The 17,173-nt window shown below is 34.6% G+C and overlaps 1 protein-coding gene across 2 annotated transcripts in view; it reads left to right on the forward strand.

The window, feature by feature from the left end:
* The first annotated feature begins 1,106 nt into the window (after positions 1–1,106).
* Positions 1,107–17,173, forward strand: part of LOC149788801 (uncharacterized) — a 47,395-nt gene continuing 31,328 nt past the window's right edge. The window contains exon 1 of one of the 2 annotated variants that reach the window (XM_089974924.1): positions 1,107–1,292. The gene's annotated coding sequence lies outside the window, so the exon portion shown is untranslated. Of the gene's footprint in view, positions 1,293–9,829; positions 9,950–17,173 lie in introns of those variants that run through there. The other variant, XM_089974923.1, reaches the window with a different exon arrangement.

Raw genomic sequence — 17,173 nt, forward strand, 5'->3', positions numbered from 1 at the left:
GTTCTATATTTCGAACAAAGTTCGATCATTTGGACCACCCCTTATCGGGATGCAATCTGTCACTTTATATGTCATTATAATACATGTAATTATCTCGATAAAATCTATTTTTGCCCTGGGTTGGAAGAATGGAATCTTGAACAAAGTGTTTGTTAATATGTGTGTGTGTGTGTGTGTGTGTGTGTGTGTGTGTGTGTGCACAATCTGTATATATGTATGCATATGTGGAATATATAAACGATAAAGCATACATATATATATATATATATAGAGAGAGAGAGAGAGAGAGAGAGAGAGAGAATGAGAGGGTCGCTGAAATTTGTTTATAAACGATGCGGGTAAAATAGCAAATGTTTGTCTATGATTATGTTACAATCAAGGACTTCCTATCATATCTACCTCTGAGGCCAACAAAGGTAAAATAACGACACATCAAACTGGCTACAAAGAGTGACACTCATTTACAGTGCTTATTTACAGTACGGCACAGACAGAAAATAAATATCTCCAAATAAAGAAAGCTCTAAAAAAAAAACAATATTAAAATAGAAAATGGCATGATATGACAACATTAATGGCACAATAGATAAACCCTGAATTTATGAAATGAAAACATTATGTCATTTTGTGTGAGTGGTGCGGCAATGGGCACCACGAAGTCTATTTGTTTGACAGTAAGCAAGGCGATGGTATGGGGTCTAATGGAATTAACATAGCGTCATAACAAGGACGTTTCAAATTGTATAATGGGTTATGAGGCCATACAGAAACTTGGCATGAATGGATAACTATGATGTATATGGAATGTAAATATGATCTGTGAAAGAATCATTACTGGGTTGGGATGGTGGAAGCAAAATTGGAAAACCACACCGAGTAACAGACAATAAACTATTATTATCCAAATCGCAGACATTACTACCAATGCCCGTGGGTTGTTTGTTTTTCTTTGTTTTGTTTGTATGTTTGTTTTTCTTATGGAACCCAATCGGCACCTAATCAAGCAAACGGACTATGGACAGTTGGCGATAGGCAATGTTCCCTCATGCGATACGTTACTTGCCAATGATATGCATACACTAATTGACCAACACACAAACGGATACACAAACCATTGAATGGATAAGTTTGGTATATAAAAGCATCATCTGCGCTCACATTTGCCATAAGTTCAGACTCATTTTTGGAGAAGTGGAAAACGTTTGGTTTCAAAGAAATAGAGGTACATCGAATTTGGAGGTGACACAGTATTCGACAGACGTTTACAGAGGAACTGGGTCGAGTTAAAGCAGGTATGTGTCTCACACAATTAAAAATTTTGGTTGTAATAGGTGGGTGTTGGACTGTATCTATATCCTACCTTTCATCAGCTGTGAGATTTTCAATGTTGATTGTTGGATAGTAAAGTTACGTGTTGCCTTTTAATAAGTTGTATTGGTTATTTTCAAATAAATGTTTCCCGCCATCCGTGTTTTGTATGTATGGATGGATTTTTTTATATGGCGTGTATGGGTTTCAACGTCACTATATGAGTGCAAATAAACTGTAGGCTCATCATACGTGTTGCTGAACGATATACAAATCGTACATCCATCACACTTAGTAATGAACCATATATCAACCATTCGGCGTGTATGTTTTCCCCAGTGTTACCCACCATGATCTCACAAATGTGTTCCATGCATCCGTGATGCGAATATTCCATAAATAACTATATAACCATAATGTTACATTGCCACAGAGGTCTGTAGTGTCCCATCCATGATAAATTCTCGTACGTGTTCACAAACCACTAAGGAAACGATACATCGCTAAACTATGTTCTAAAATGACTACGTATAAAATGTAGAGCCGCTCATATCCGGTTCTCATAATAACTCATAAACTGGTAATGTTACAGTCCGATACTCACCAAAGTGCTTACTTCTCTATGCCGGATTATGATATAATGCTAAATTCTGATAGACCCCATATTGACCCTACACACACACATACACACACGCACGCACGCACGCACGCGCGCGCGTATATGCTAAGAAAGGAAGTTGGTATTCATATATAATGCTAACGAATACTGATGCAAGCCATCAGCACTATAGTACTATCCATAATTGCTTGACCAAGTTATCAGTTACATTGATCTCACAGGGCATCGTCTGCAGTGGTGAGTTATTTTTCCCTATTAGTTTTAGATTCCGGTTATGATTGCCACAGCAAAGTACACCTAAAGAGTCGGAATATATTAGAACAAAACATTCCCCGTCTCTTGCTGAAAGCAATGGGTCGCGACCGACAGTAAGAAATAAACTGTGAATGAAGGAAAACTAGTTTATATGAACTGATATAGAAAACGTGAATTCCATCCCATCAATTTTAAAATGCGTCCTAATTATCATGACATGTCTCGACTGAATGATGTACAGAAACATTCTTGATGGACCCTATATCACATATAGAAAATACAAATGTTTTATAAAAATGCTTAATGAAGACTTCAGTATGCCGGCTTCTCCGTAGATTTTGCTAGATTGTTTGGAAGGTTACTGGAGAGTTCCTAGTCATGCCTATTATTTTCAATATGATCTCCTGGGCAACTTTTTTCCACGCAGAAAAAGGCAGTAATTATATATATGCCAAAAGTATTGAAATATCCTAACCTTGATTAACTGCTAAAACGAAACACAGAATTGTATACCATACTTAAATTATATATATATATATGTCTCTGTGTGTGTGTGTGTGTGTGTGTGTGTGTGTGCAGATTTAATAGTGAAACCATTCTGAGCTCGGTTCAAACAACATTTATTTTTACTTTAGCTGTATATAAAATATCATGCTTGTAGGAATTCTCAATGGGAAATGTTGACAATTTAAGGTTATGGCATAAACATTCAATTGCGTCACAAGGTAAATATTCGCTTTCATTTAGATCTTTTGAATTCCTTGTGTTGCCAGACCCTCATTTTTGTCAAGGAAACGTATACTTTCCTATGTAGAAAAGATATTTTCTGATAAATATTACAAGTGATTATTTGATGGTATAGTTTGTGAATAAGAACATTTTCTTTCCCGTTTCTTTTTTCCTTCATTAACTTTTGTCTTTCATTTTACAGTGAAACAAAATTTATAATTGCCTATATGTCTTTTCTTAGTTTAAAAAAAATGGTTGATAAAATGTTATTACATTTAATTTATCAAGTTTATGCTATATATTTTTTAGTCAATTAAAGTTCAAAGTAAAGTCTAACCAATTAGTATTTTAATATATAGTCATATAGATCATTTTGTACTATTACCAACAATAAAATTAATAAAGATGTCGTTTCACGACTTGCATTTCGTGCAAAAGTCCATAACATTTGTAATTTTATCTGTGCACAAGATTCTGAACCTTTGAATTTTATTGTAGAAAAAACACTGAAAATATTACCTCCTATTGTAAAACATCTTTTGCAAGGTAACGCGGGCGGCCCCGGGTGGTCGAATGGTTAAGGGGCTGGCCTTTACCGACACTAACCACGTGAGTTTGAATAAAAGGCAAGGCCAGCGTGCATATGTCACAAAGCTTTTCAGTAGATTATCGTGGGTCGATGGCTCTTTCCGAGATTTGCCAAACAACTAGATAACAATGCGCAACAACAAGGAGAGACATACTCAGTATAATCGATTGAAATGTCATATAACTATGTATACAGCGTTTTAGAGCTTTGATATTACATTATTGAGACACTTTAATGCTACAAATTAACCAGCTGTATAATAACCATGCATCAGTTTATCATACTTCTCGGCAAGAATTGATAAACCTCTCAAATAGTACGATTTATTTCGGGGTGGTAGAGGATGTTTTTCTTTTTTTTATTTGAATAAAAATAATAATTGACATTAACATATTTTTATATGTATTTCTTGGGAATTCATAGAAAGTATAATAATATGCACATAATGGAGAACATTATTCTCATCTCAAATGACCCAATACGTTTACGTTGAAATATAAAAAAATATTAATATTAGAAGGAGAAATGGTACCGTTAAATTACGTGTGACGTCCTTGCCTAGTTAGTTACTAATAGCACAGTTAGATAAGTCTTCCCAAAGCAGACTGATTATAATCAAATAAATAAATAACCGCTTAAATCAAAAGAACCAGTAGATGGAAACGTAAGCTCAGATTAAACACATAAGAGCATTGCAATATTATCATATTGTAATAATGTTTAATTTAAATTATTAAAAAGTAATGGAAAAACTTATGAATGTGCTCTCTCTCTCTCCCTCTCTCTCTCTCTCTCTCTCTCTCTCTCTCTCTCTCTCTCTCTCTGAGGTATGATATTTATATTGTCGTATACGTTATTCTTGATACTGAACTGTAGCATTACTCCGGCCAAGTTTTAAACTCGCAACTGAAATAACCACGTGACAAGAAGCTGGGTAGATCTGGGGTTTGTAATCACGTGGTTGACTACAATTTACCGTTGATGGTGTATATATTCTTTATCATATGGTACCGCTCCGGTGGCTTAGTGGTTAGAGCGTCCGCCTCGGATGCGGGACGTTGTGGGTTCGATCCCCGGCCGAGTCATACCAAAGACTTACAAAAACGGTACTAACAGCTGCCTCGCTTGGCGCTCAGCATTAAGAGGTTAGTGTTAGGACTGGTTGTTGTTGTTGTTGTAGGGTTTAACGCCATTTTTCAGCACATGGCGGCCAGTATTATTGGTGGAGGAAGAACCCGGGAAAACCCCGGAAAGAACCACCGACCCACGAGAAGCTACTGGCAATCTTTCTCACATATCCACATTAGCCGAATCCGAGACTCGAACCCACGTAGACAGAGGTGAGATGGCAGTGATCCGTACCGAAGAGCGCTTTAGACCACTCGGCCACTCGGGGCCCCCGTTAGGACTGGTCGGTCCGGTGTCAGGATAATGTGACTGGGGGGGGACATCATGATGCCCCAGTGCTAGACATCACTATAAACTGCCACATTGCAGACATCGTAGCGATATGACTGAAAAATTGTTAAAGCTACGTTAAAAATCCAAATCACATCACATCACACTTTATCATATGACATATATGTCAATAGCGTTACACAAAGGAAGGTATTCTCTAAAACACTAATTTCACATGTTGCGAAAAGGATTTTTTTAAGTTCAAGATGTATGTAGTTTGGTTGGAATTAGTACAAATGTTACATGACGATATCACTCTACATGTATACATACGGTCCTCTACATATATATGTATGTATATGGCTATATATCTACATGTCTATCAATTGAAAAGATTTCAACAAATACGAAAGGGTATAATGTGATAAAGTACTAAGATGATACAACACTTTTTATTTTGCAATATTCTTATTTTGTTCGGTACATTTCTTGTAATTCACACTCTCTGTCATATGTCTGTGACATTGACAGGGTCTACGGCAGTACTGACACTAACTACAACAATTCGTGAAAATACGTGAGTATTAATGACATTTGCTTGTGGTACTACAGTGACATTTAAAGGGATGACACAACCTCATAATGAGTTATCTAGAAATTAGCATATGTTTAATTCAAAAGAAGAGAACAGAAAATAATTGTATTGATGTGACTTATGGAAAAAGCACATAGTAAATATTATACATATACGATGAACTGTTACATAATTGAATTAATAAATGAATGAATAAAATTAAGTTAATTTTAAAACCACTGTACAATCTTCGAATCTTGTTCTCGTCTGCTAAACAAGGAAAGAGCTGAACTTTGATTATCACAGGCATTCGTCTTACTGGCTAACCCCAGGTATTCGTTGAAGAAATGACTCAACTCTCTTTCACGTCATGTACGTCAATCAGGAACATGAAAATACGGGTTTGAGTGTATGTGCGTCCTCGCGTTGATTTTATTTATTGAGGAACAACTTGTTTGCACATCTATTATTTAAAGCAAGTGTATATATGCATAAGAAAAAGCTATATATTAGTAAATAGTACATAGGCAAACCTTCCCTTGGTTTATTCAGAAGCGTGATTGAACGGTTGCCCTGTATCAAACAATATAAAATATTGAAACTCATTTCGAAAAAAAAAACTGCAGCAAAATGATCAAGGGGAGAACACGTCATTTTAAACTGTTAATTGGCCTCCAAATGTGAATACTTCATAAACAGACAGTATAAGGCCTGGTCCTAGGGCAAGGCGAATGAGGCAATCACATTGGGCCCCGCGCTTTCAGGGGCCCAGCCTCATTACTTGCTGCCTTGGGCCCCGCACATCCTAGGGCCGTTTCTGGACTGTAGGGTTTTAATAACGGTGTCTATCATGGAAAAGCTCAAAAATTTTGATTACATGTGTGATTGGTTTTTTTCGGGTTTTTTGTTGTTGTTGTTGTTTTTGTTGTTGTTGTTTTATGAGTGCTTTACACAGTTCATGCATTTTCATGACTGAAAATGATGATGGCTTCTATACTTCAATATAATATTCAAGACCTCTCTCTCTCTCTCCCAAATTCAATACAGCTAAAATTGTTGACTGGGCAAGTTCTTAATAGACTGATTACGATTCAAAGCCACGGTACCATCTACACTGTAATGGCAGACTATTTGCTCTAAATTGATTTCATAATTTCACTAACAGTAATTCGTTTATATTTGTCTTTCCTAGATATGTGTTTTTCTGCCATATTACTGTTTTACAATCTAACAACAAATGACGTGAAAAAGAAACAACAGGAAATGTGCTTTACCCGTCTATCAAGAATATGTACTTATTTATCTTGATTTATCAGGGCGTATACGTCCATTGCCAGTTAAAAATAGACAGACGAGCTTCAAAGTAAATAGTGTTACCGATTAGTACGCCTCATCTACGTATTACAATCATGTGCTAACACGATAACGTGTTAGATTTATCCTTACAAAGGATATTTATACCACCATATCTGTTATCAAGCCTCGTATAATCGCTAACATAATAATCGAGACTTTCACCGGACTGCCACAGAGCTGACTGTCATCACTGTAACCCATCGTTCCTACTGACATGTGCACTGTCTCATTCACAAATGGATCAATTGCTTACATGCTGGTACATGTGTGTGCGGCAGATATACAAGGGTTTACCAACCTGCAAAATGCAAACACGTAATCGATCTGGGTGTACAAGCAAGTCTTCTTGTCATGTTGATGTTTAGCAGATTTGCTAGAACTAATCGAGAGAGAGAGACAGACAGACAGATAGAGTGTGTGTCTGTGTGTATGTGATTTTGAATTTTAACATAGCTTTTGCACTTGGAGTCATATCGCTACGACGTCTGCAGTGTGGTAGTTTGTGTGAATGTGTGATTTCGATTTTTAACATAGCTATAACAACTTTCCAGTCATACCGGTACGATGTCTGCATTGTGACAGTTTATAGTGAGGTGGAGCACTGGAGCATCATGCTGCAGACATGTAGCATAATGTCCCACCCAGTCACATTAGCCTGACACCAGGCCGACCACTCTCAACACTAACTTCTTAACGCTGAGCGTCAATAGAGGAGATGCTAATACCATTTTTGTATATGTCTTTGTTATGACTCGGTCAGGGTTTGAACCCGCGACCTCCCGTATCCGATGTGGACTTTCTAACCACTTAGGCCACCCAAGCGTAACTGACCTGGAGACCCTTTGTATGGATATGTCTCCAACTGACTCGGAGACAGATGCCTATTGGCCTGACGTATGAGACAGGGAAATATTTCATACTTTTAGTAGAACCAAATTTCAAGTGGTTTATAAACATTTTATCAATATAAGTCAGAATCGAATTGTAAATAAGATTCACATATGGTCAAACCATAACAGGCGAAGACGGTTTTGCAAATCAGCTACATGGAATCGATTCAGACAAATTAAAAGACTAACCAGAAGAGTCAGTTGCAAACAAATCCCAAATAAAAACCAGACATACGTCATACTAGACCTGAGGTGGAACTGATTAAGTCATGTGTCATTTTTCTTTGAAATGTAATACGTACACACATCCGGAACAAGATAGCTACTGCGCTGCCATGAATGTTAGAGTTGATATTGAACGATCAGTTTCATTTATAATAAGTTCATTATTAATTTTTAAAAACACATTAATAATATAAATGAATCGTCTTACCTTTGAATATTTTATTTGATTGATTATGAGACGATACAATGGCAATATCAACTCACTTAACACCAGATACGCAAATCATTCTCGCTTTACAGTGGTCACGTGGTCCGATGAGCAGTGTTTAATGTAATGAGCAGGAATTACTCTCAAAATAGAGACAGAGTGAACTTACACTGGGAAAATGTTCCGTGTTAAAAAAGTACTTTAAAGTTTACCAACACATTACATCATTTTCAATATTTAAAAGCCTAAAAATGGAAGTAACATGCTAATAACAATAGAAGCATCACTGTAAATTTACTTAGAAGTAAGAGAAATATATTATAATAATAATAAGTGTATATTTACGGCTCCCATCAAAACATTTAATTCAGCCTCAAGAATCGACGATTTCTTCATTTTTGTTCATTGGTACATTCGATTAATACAGATGTATCAATAACACAATATTATATTACAGCCTTGTCATAAAAGCGTGTAAACGTTTATCACTGATCTATAGATATTTCTGCATTTTCAGTCAATTAAATTGGAATGAACCAATTACCATTATGAAGGGGTTTTCTCTCTTTCATATCAGATTGTTATCTTCACTCCGCGGTGGATTCTGTTCTCAATTCGTGATCGGAAATTTAGATCAAAATATATTTTTAAAAAATATATTTTGTTCTTATCGCGTCACGCATTTCTTTGTAAGTTCCACGCGAGACCATTCTCTTCCTTTCGCCGTCATGGCTTCTTCTTTATCTTCATCCTTGATATCAGTAAAATGTCACCCAATCACAAAGTTTTTTTTAGCATAACATAATCTTTGCGGACGGTATATGGATATATTTCTTTATTAATTTTGTGTTATTATTATTGTTATTTGTATTTTCAATGCCATATTGTTTATATAAATGCCCCATATCGTCCGAGTGGTATTATTGGTATATATCTGTCCACATAGAAATTGAATAGTTTAATATGTTTTTAAAATTGCAAACAAAAAAGTTCAGTAAGCTCGACCTCAAATCACGAATATCCTAATAACCTCATTTTCGCTGCAAACCATAGAACTATTTTTATGAAACGAGAAATTGTAATTCAATGTGTTCAGAAACATCATGCTTTAAGAAAACAAGAGGTCCTGGTGATAAAACGCCGTATGTATAAACCATCCCGACACAGACACTTACATTATATATATATATATATATATATATATATATATATATATATATATATATATATATATATATACTTTTAATACAATTGTCATTATGTTAGTCAGTGTCCATCATGATCCTGTGGTATCCAAGGTGCTTTTACATTCCTCTCAGGGCTTGGTCGATAAACTGTCTCAATTTATCTGTCTTACTACCAGGTCTTCACGCACCTTCAAGACCCCTGATTCGCCGTTCACTATTTTTTTTATATTTTTTTTTTTTTTGTTCGTGCCACCTGCGTTCAAAGGCTTAGGGGCAGAAAGAATAGAATGGCAGTTTTGATTTAAAAATGACACATAATAAAATAAGATCTTTGCTTTCTCCTAAGTCTTCACATTCATTATTTGAACAGAGGATCACAATCGATCTTTTACTTAGTACAGACCTTTCTTAGTACATAATGATGAATTATGGCGGTCGGGTACAGGTAATATTTAGTTAACCAATCAAAATGTTATCTTTAAAGTTTAACAGGTTTATATGACTAAATCAGTTTTCGTATCAGCAGAAACAGCGGCGATAGGAGTAAGGGTCAATCTATCTACTACTGCCGTGTAAACGGTTAATATCCGTACTGTCGAGAGATATCCGAGGTAAGAGTAAATTTAGTCCTCTCCAAATTACATTATTTATTAAATTAGCATTTATTGGGATAATATACCTCTTGAGATTTTAGTTTATAGTTATAAAGATATAAACGACCGCGTCTAGTACTGACATCGTGATTGCCTCTAATGTTGTCTTCCGAGACAATTTATCTCTTAAACATAACAAAACGTCACACTAGCTCAGCACTTTCAAATGAAGATCGTATCCCTTCGTTACATATTTTATACAATAAATGACTTGTTTTAAGCATTGTTTTGGGTGATTCCGAGTTATTTCATACTGATCTTAAATAAATTCTCCTATTTGTATTTTCAGTGACATTGTTTACTCTGTTACGAATTAGTATAATACAAAAGAAATGCATTCCTAGAAATAAAATAAAGAAGATAGAACTGTAAAAAATGCCTTCTGAGATTTTTTTTCTGTACATACCAGCTTATGATTGATCAATCAGCCCCTATTAGTTTTCCCCGAATGTATGAATTCTCCCATGTTCGCACTTTTTTGCTCATTTTTCTTCATTTTTGTCATTTTCTTCTTTATTATATCTTAAAACAAAATATATTAATTTCAAACTTTACAAGCTTCATCTACTGCAGACTAAAATTTATGAGAAAACAAAATTCTCTCTCTCTCTCTCTCTCTCTCTCTCTCTCTCACATACACACACACACACATGGCAACCTCTTTACTGCGTACTCAACTTCACAAATTAAAGTCAGAACAAGCGGTTAACTGCAGAAAGAGTCATCAGGACCGATGTACTAAACCCATAGTGAAATAAATATTGTGTTTGTGAATTAATAGCGCAACTTTTATTGTTACGGGGAGGTCTCTTGGCATTTTACTAAACGAGTGTTGTGCTGTTTCATTTAAAACACACATACAAATACCACATACACACACACATACACACAGATACACACACACACAGACACACACACACACACACACACATATATATATATATGAGTGTGTGTGTGCGTGCGTGTGAGTGTGTGTGTATGTGTGTTTGTGCGTGTCTGTGTGTGTGTGTGTGTTTGTGTGTGTGTGTTGTATATGCGATATACTGTATAAAACACACAAGAAGTTAAACATGCCATTGTGCGAGCTAACTGAGCAGTGACCGAGGATTCCAAACGTGTTTGAAAATAATATTACTAAAGTATTTTACCTGTATATCTAGAAAACCTTTGTTTTTCTACCTGTGCAAGACGTGTTAAACAAAATGTTTTGTATTGCCACCGTTATCTTTCCTACCTGTGTAAGACGTGTTGAACAAAATATATTGTATTGCCACCATTATCTGTCCTACCTGAAATGTCTTACAATGTTTAATATATGGGTTGGTAGAGCTTGAACGATCATGTTAAAAGTGGCTTCATCACGACTTAGTCATTTCATAATTATCAATTGACCGTAACGATGCAATATAATGTTTGCAAAATGTGATAATGATTGCTTCAGCCAATCGAATCAAAACCAGGTCTCCACTGTCCAACATGAAGATCTGACAGCGACCGTTTAAATTTCATGTTCTGGTGACCTTTTATAATACCATAATGGATAATTTTATCACCAAATCAGATGAAATCTTATATCTTCGAGTTTGGGAGACTGATCTGTACGGTGAAGAACCTCAATATGAGCAATGCAAAGTACAGTGTTTGTCGAGGAAAGGGAATGCACAACTTGCAACAGTTGGCACTTTGAAAATCAAAAAGAGCGATGGAGAAAATATGAATGTATGTGTATGTAGTGATCGCGAATTAAGAACCAAGTTGCAATCGCATACGTTAAGAAGAGGCAAGATATAAGTGTGCAATATTTGCCCAAGATGTCGAATTTGTCGCCAGTGGGTCCTTTGTCAGCATTTGAGTTACAGGACAAAACACGAGTATTGTACAAAACGGAATATACAATAACATTACCGTATCAATCGCATAAGCAGTCACACAAACTCAGGGAGATGGACGCAAAATTTGTATGAATCACTATTTTTTCTAGGAAATGGGGGATGATAATTAAGTGGATGATAATTCTCGGTCTTCTATCGCTCAACGTATTTTTTCATTACCCAATTAGCAACGTGAAATGTTGAGATGATAATAATGATAAGCAATATGTAAAGATCAAAACGAAAAGCTTGTAGGACAGAACTATGTCATGGAAGACGATGAGGATGATGTTGTTGATAATATGTGTTAGTCTTTTATCTTGTCTTAATATGATTTGTCTGGTACATCATTAATGAATATGTTATAAGGAACTTGGTTACATTACACTTTACAACCTTAAAACAAAACAACAAAAAAGAAAAACAGCTAGTATATCCGCTCACATCTTCTCATTCCTACATTTTTTCAAGACTGTTTTTTTCACTAAGATGTTACAACTCATTGCAAGGAAAACATACTGCAAACTATGGGCGGGAGAATATAGATTAGCAGGTTATATGAAAATATTACAGTTGGCCACTAATTTAAATTCTGGATCATATCTCTCGGCGATTAAGCTCTTGCCAATATCCTAGGTACAGTGCGTTTGTCTAACTCTATACGGTTTTGTTCCACGACTTGTAGATTATAACATAAAAAAGGAAAGCATTACACCGATGATTCATGCTTATTTCTTTTTTTTTTACTGAAGATTTCGATACACGAATGCAGCTTAACAACTGTCATCTTGATTTAAATTATTAAGACAGAACACTTTGGGTCACTTGAGGGATTTGATAATGACGGCAAACATACCAAAGTACCTATGGCAGCAACTATGCAAAACTTTACTGTACTTTATTTCATCGGCGTTTCTCAAAGAATAATATATATTTCTATGCTTAAAAAATAGATCCTCTAGCGACACAACGGAGAGGAAAATTCAAGTATATACTGAATAATGCGAATGGGAAAATGTTTCAAAAGAATCAATTATTAGCTGTTTAATTAAGCTCTATATGACTTTGTTGGTGACGCTGTTAGAAAACCGAAAAATAAAGAATTATTACCATCCAGGGTGCATATCTTTATGTACTCTGATAAACAGGTATAGTTTCTCATCGCGTTTTGTCCTATACTTTATTGACTTGTACCTTGTTAAATTGGTTTCTATTTACTTAGGTTACTATTAAAAGTGGTAAATACCACCTAAAGCATATATCAATGACGTATTTCCGGAATCAATGTTTGGCCATGGGTGTATGGAAAATACATATTTTGTCATCAGTCGACTTATGAATAAGTTAAATGTGATTTTAGAGATTATTATTATCAGGCTTGGACAAGATTAAAGTGTTGTAAGTATGCTTGTTTAACGTAATAAACATTTGGTGTCAAAAACCGAAACTTGTTTTAAAGGCTTCAAATTAAACAAAAGGTGAGGGAAATCAACATATTGAAGAAGATAACATTTTGATATGTTAACACCAGCACATGATTTGCACTAATTCGCTGTATATTTTTTATGTAATCTTTACTAACATCGCATAAACCATGATAACGATTTTCCAAGCTGATGACGAAGATGATAGGGAGGAAGTCGATGATACTAATTATCATGATGAAGACAGTCATCATGGCGGTGTATATTAGACAGCCATATGCATAAGAGAAACATGGGTGGATTCGGCATCTTGTTTTAGAACAAATAAATCCAAGGACGAATGTATCACGTTCTGACGTATTTTAACTGTATTTTTCCTTGCGTAGCTTGATAAATTTCAAAACAGGTTGGACTTCATTACTTGCGAAATAAACAATCAGTTCAGATGCGTAAAATTGAAGGATAAGTTAATAATTCAATCGGAATCTTGATCTTAATATGATCTGAGTTGTTATTTCATTATCAAACAATGTTAATGTATGCACACACAAACACACATATATAAATATATATATATATATATATATATATATATATATATATATATATATATATATATATATATATAACCAAACTCATTATTGCTCAAAGCCTTTATGTAATAATGCATCCACTACTTTATTTATATAAATAAACATCCTATAAAGAGTACAAATTTCATGAAAATTTAATTAATCAAAGTTTGATTTTAAGGAATGTTTGGATTCTGTCGTACACACATTCGCATACGCGCACACATCAGTTCAAAAAGGGTGATCATGTTGCTTTACAATAAACATCGTGTAGGACAAGGTTTAGATATATGCATTGGACATTATGTGGGGATAAATTGCATATTTATCTTCATAAGCAATCATATATTTATAGGAGTGCCTTGCAAATTTACTTGCAATGGTCGTATTTACATTATGAGGACTTGTAAATTTACTTGTGTTAGTCATCATGTTCAATACGAGGGCAAGTAAATATTTTATATTAGCCATCATGTACAATACGAGGGATTGAAAATTTACTTATAGTAGACATCATGTACAATACGAGGGCTTGTAAATTTACTTATGTTAGCCATCATGTACAATACCAGGACTTGTACATTTACTTATATTACCATACTGTACATTACGACATCTTGTAAATTTACTTATTTGATTCATCATGTACAATAAGAAAACTTGTAAATTTACTTATATTAGCCATACTGTATAATACAATGTCTTGTTGTTGTATGGTTTAACGCCATTTTTCAGCACAAGATAGGCTATACATGGCGGCCAGTATAATTGGTGGAGGAAGAACCCTACAATGTCTTGTAAATTTACTTAAAACATCCATCAAATTTAGTAGGAGAACATTTTGCTTACATTATGAGGTCATCCTAATCTAATGCATTTATACACTCACGACAGAGTACATTTTTTAGATTTTATACAGGAATATTTCCGGAGGCAAAAATGACTGGAGTCTAAAAACAAATTATTGATATGTTGTGTTTTCTATTTCCATTCTGAGATCAGGGCTATTGTTGCTAAAATAGATCGCATACTTTTGATAAATGACTATTTACCTATTAAAACTATTGTTCATGGTGATTTTTTCATACGATATTTATAGAAATAGCAACGAAATTAAAAAGAACAAAATGAACATATTTAACATTAGTCTGAAGGATGACGATATCGAGTTATGGGCATCTACTATATATGTTGTAACGACTGTATTTTGCGTAGCTCAAAATTAAAAAGTAGAAATATAATTCAAAGGTCATGTTTGCATTTTTTTTCAAAAAAACTGAAGAGAAGTCCACGTAAATAACAACAGTATGATCCTAAAAATAAAGTATGTGTTATCAATACGATCATACCAGCAATACAGCCTATACTCATACTACAATTACAGCCTATGATCATACAACAGCCCTTGTCCACGCTGCTAATACGGGTTATGTTTACATCAAAATAGCATAGGTTCATTCAGCTAATACATTCTATATTATGTCCTTAGCACAGCCTATCTTAATATGTCTAATACAGTCCACGTTAATACATCTAATACAGTTATGTTCCTACTATTAATCCAGTCCATTACTAATTCAGCCGGTATCTATAGTAACATTACATGCAACGTTCATACTACTAATGCTGCCAACGTCAATAATACTAACATTAGAGTGAACGTTCTTGTTACTAATACAGACTATATCCATACTAATAGTACAGCTAATGTTCATGTTACTAATACAGTCTAAATCCATACCAACGTTACAGCCAATGTTTATACTACTAATACAGCATAAATCCATATTAATGAGAGGATAACAATTAGAACAGTATGACGGGAACGAACAGATAATAATTGAGCAACAACATCACTAAGATGAAACGGCAAATCAACCGATTTATCAGAACCAAACCGAGGGGATGATTTCTGATTTCACGCAGAACTATCCAAACCAAACCGAGGGAAGAATCACTAAATCCATCCAGAAAAATGAATATGAAATGAAGCTACTTATGAAAACTTTCTGTCTGTAAGACAAATGTTAGAGAGTTATAATTTATAATATGTCTCCCACCAGGAGAAATCTTAAACTTAAACTCTCTCTCTCTCTCTCTCTCTCTCTCTCTCTCTCTCTCTCAGACACACACGCACACACACACACACACACACAAATACAAACTCAAACACCTACTCCATCGTTTAACTTCTGTATAATTACTCTCAGACTGGTGAAGCTATCAAATTTTCTAAAGTCTATGTGAGCTGCAATAAGTATATATTCTCTTATTAATAATATATTTATTGTAGGTCTTAGAGACATATTGTTTTAATCATTTTTTTAATTTTATGTAATTCACTAAGAAGTCTTTCCATCGACAATTTTGAAATGTTTAGTTCTGGTCTTGCAACAAACGAAAGTTTATTTCTCACACTTTTATTACCTTTTATCATATCATCCCAAGATTTCTGTTCAGCCTAGATAATCAAACGTTATTAAGACCAGATCTCAATAATTCCCACGATCCAATTTTTCAAATAGTTACAAGTATCAATCCACGTTTGTTAGGAAGATTTCCTTCAAATGTCAGCTGTCATCTAACCGTTGGCGTGTAAAAAGGTGATTTTCCACGTACACACACATACACGCATGCATATTAATGTAAAATCAAACCAAAACTTAGATATGTATTTGCCTTTCAAACTATATTAATATTAGTTTGGTTGATAACATAAATCTTTTCTGCTGCAATAACGTGAATCATATTTGTTCAAAATTATGCTGATAGAACGGTTTTTTTTCTTCGTATATTTTCACATCAGTTAAATTTTGTATTAGGGCTTACACAATCTATGGGGGCAGTAAAATATACTAATTTTCAGATATCACCAGACAAGGCACCATTACATCCATGTACAGACTATCGTGACCCATTATGTTATTTTGCTGCTATATCATTTCCATTGATATCCCGTAATATATATGCAAATAAAACACGATTAGATATCTTTATCTATACCGTCACATGTACTTTGAGCGCTTTAATCATATGATGGCATCGACGAAATCTATTTGAATTAGTTGCATGTATATATTTGCTATGTAAAGTGGCTCGTGTGGAGTGAATACCGGATATATCTCATCGAAAGGCTGAAAAGGTCAATATTTTCACAAGTGGCAAAGTTATTTTTAAACATAAATGACGTTTCATCCTCTCAGAACAAGCACATTTATTTTTCATGTAAGCTCAAAGCATATTGGCTTGATAAAGTGCATAACTAACTCAAGTACGATATTTCGTGCGATCATGAAAGCTGCTTTCTGCCGTGTT

This window comes from Sinohyriopsis cumingii, chromosome 11 (genome assembly GCF_028554795.1).
Source record: "Sinohyriopsis cumingii isolate HCF-2022 chromosome 11, ASM2855479v2, whole genome shotgun sequence".
Classification (NCBI taxonomy): Eukaryota; Metazoa; Mollusca; class Bivalvia; order Unionida; family Unionidae; genus Sinohyriopsis; species Sinohyriopsis cumingii.